This window comes from Tachysurus fulvidraco, chromosome 9, assembly GCF_022655615.1.
Source record: "Tachysurus fulvidraco isolate hzauxx_2018 chromosome 9, HZAU_PFXX_2.0, whole genome shotgun sequence".
Classification (NCBI taxonomy): domain Eukaryota; kingdom Metazoa; phylum Chordata; class Actinopteri; order Siluriformes; family Bagridae; genus Tachysurus; species Tachysurus fulvidraco.
Window position 1 is genome coordinate 26,831,705 of NC_062526.1, and position 2,500 is coordinate 26,834,204.

Genomic DNA, 2,500 nt, shown 5'->3' on the forward strand with positions numbered 1-2,500 from the left:
AAAAATTAGCGACGGCCGTTAAACTGCCTTCGTGACCGTTAATGTTTAAATGTTGCACTACAGCGCGTGGATGTTGTCAGGAGAAAGTAGCTAACGCGCGCGCACGAGTTGTTGGGAGTATTGGTGATGTGTCATAATCATTGAGGACAACATGATCAGTGATTGATCATCGTGATTGATCACCGTAATATTGGTGATAAGTTGTTGAGCATTGGGAATGATGCTGATAGTGAGCCAGCACAGTGAATAATAGTGACCAGTTGGTCATTGGGAATAAAGTAATAGCAATGGTGTTCAGTGCCTAGTCACTGCGATGATTGGTTGCCAGGTGATTGGTTGACCCTCATTCCTTTGGATCCTGGTGAATCCAATATGAAAGATTAAACAGAGCTCATATTAGATATCTAACTAACAATCATTTGTAATGTCTTTTACATTGTGGTACATTTTCTTTCCTGAATGGAATGTTTGGACTTTACTGTTTACTTATATGACAGGCTAAAACAGAGCAGAAAAAGCACACACACACACACACACACACACACACACACACACACACACACACACACACACACACACACACACACACAGAATATACTCTCCTCAAAGAGTAGCAAACAGCAGCACTAACATCAGACAAAGATGATGATGATGATGATGATGATTGTAGGTGTAGGTCGTGCAAAGTGACGTTCTAAATATAATTTAAAACCATTTCGAGCACATCTGATTCTTCTTAAAGAAAAAAAATCTAACAGAATTCAACATAGCCAAAAGAATGCTACAGTACAATCTCATAGCTTCCATCTGAGCTCCATGTTTAAATCTTTACGATATCTGAATCTTCGTCACGTCATCAACTTGGAGTTGGACTTTGTTTTATTCTGGGTTTGGTGAGTGATGAGGGAAAAGACTGAACATGTCGTTTAGCTTCTTAGTACTGAAGAAAAAAGATCAAAACTTCATTCCCTACAGGATATAATACAATCATTACCTACATGACAATCTGGAAACAGGAAATAAAGAACACCTGAGCTTATTCCACCGATTCGGACGTGATAGTATTGTATGTAATCCCAGTGTAAAACTAATCCCCTTAAAATGGCATTAAATGTCAGCGAGTTTCATATTTTCGTTTGTTGCCGTTTGGGTGCATTTGTATTAAACAACCTTTTAGTTTATTTTAAGGTCGTTATCAGTTATTTTCTTTATTTTTATCTAATGATGAAGAGGTTCAACGAGAATCGGGTAATTCTTAATTCATCGGCTGCGTTACAGAGTCGACCAGATGGATCACTGGCTGTTGGTGGTCTGATCTGGTTTCTTCTGAGAAACATGTTGCATAAACATGGGGGAATTGTGTAGGTGGATGTGGGCACACACACAAGGACACACACACACACACACACACACACACACACACACACACACACACACACACACACACACACACACACACACACACACACTCCAGGACGACATGCTGACGCGTATGTTTTACTGCAATGAAAAATCCCATATATCACACAAACTTTCTAAATTCTAACCATATTACTAACGAACGATATGAATTAATAACAAATAACACGTCTCTCCTTGTTGTCATAGTTGTTATGGAAATGTCTGAAATTGGTGGAAGTTTTGTGGACACAGGAAATATTTATATCACAAATCAGCTTGTCTGTTTTTTTTTTTGTTTTGTTTTTTTACATGCAACAGCTTGTGTATTTTTGGATAAAATAACGATAAAGTGTGACAGAGTGGCAGATTTGGATGAGTCCATCATTACAGAGCCTGTGTGTGGGCCGAGACTCTACTGCTGTCTGGGACACGGTGTCCAGATTGGTGTTAGAGAGCCTGTAATTTCATCACGATGGCCTTGGATTGGAGAACAATGTTTCATGATTTTTTTTTCTTCCAAATTTCCAAAAATACAAGCTGCCACCTCCTGCTCCAGACCGGTGCGTCTGCAGACGTTATTTCATAATCGATGGTACGAGACGGTTTCATTTTTGCTAACTTTTATTACAGATGGAATTGAAATGATGTTACAAAATGACAGAATTAAAATTTCTGATAAATTGCATCTGTAACATGTCCTCAGTTACAGCGCAGTAATAAAAATGAACGTATTAAATGTTTTGAATATCTGAATATTAGCATATTTAAAGAAGCTCCGCCCACTTCGTAATCACGTCAGGTCAAACGATCCCTGGAATCATTCAGTTTTCTTGTTTCTACACTGATTTTTAACAATAGTTTTCCTCAGTTTTTTTTCTACATTCAGAACCTCAGATCTCAGTTTCTAAATGACATCATAAAGTTTGTTCCTGACACAAATTTAAAGCTTATTACTGAAGATTTGCTCCAAATGCTGACTGTTTTTGTAATACTGAAAAAGTATTTTCGGGGTTTTTTTTAATGCTAATTTACAGATGAATTAATTAACATAATTAACAAGGCATATTTTGCTAAAATAAATGCTGTAACGTCTTGCCTT

General features: G+C 37.5%; 1 pseudogene; it reads right to left on the reverse strand.

Moving 5' to 3' along the window:
* Positions 1-2,500, reverse strand: part of LOC113658642 — a 297,616-nt pseudogene that overhangs the window by 214,949 nt on the left and 80,167 nt on the right.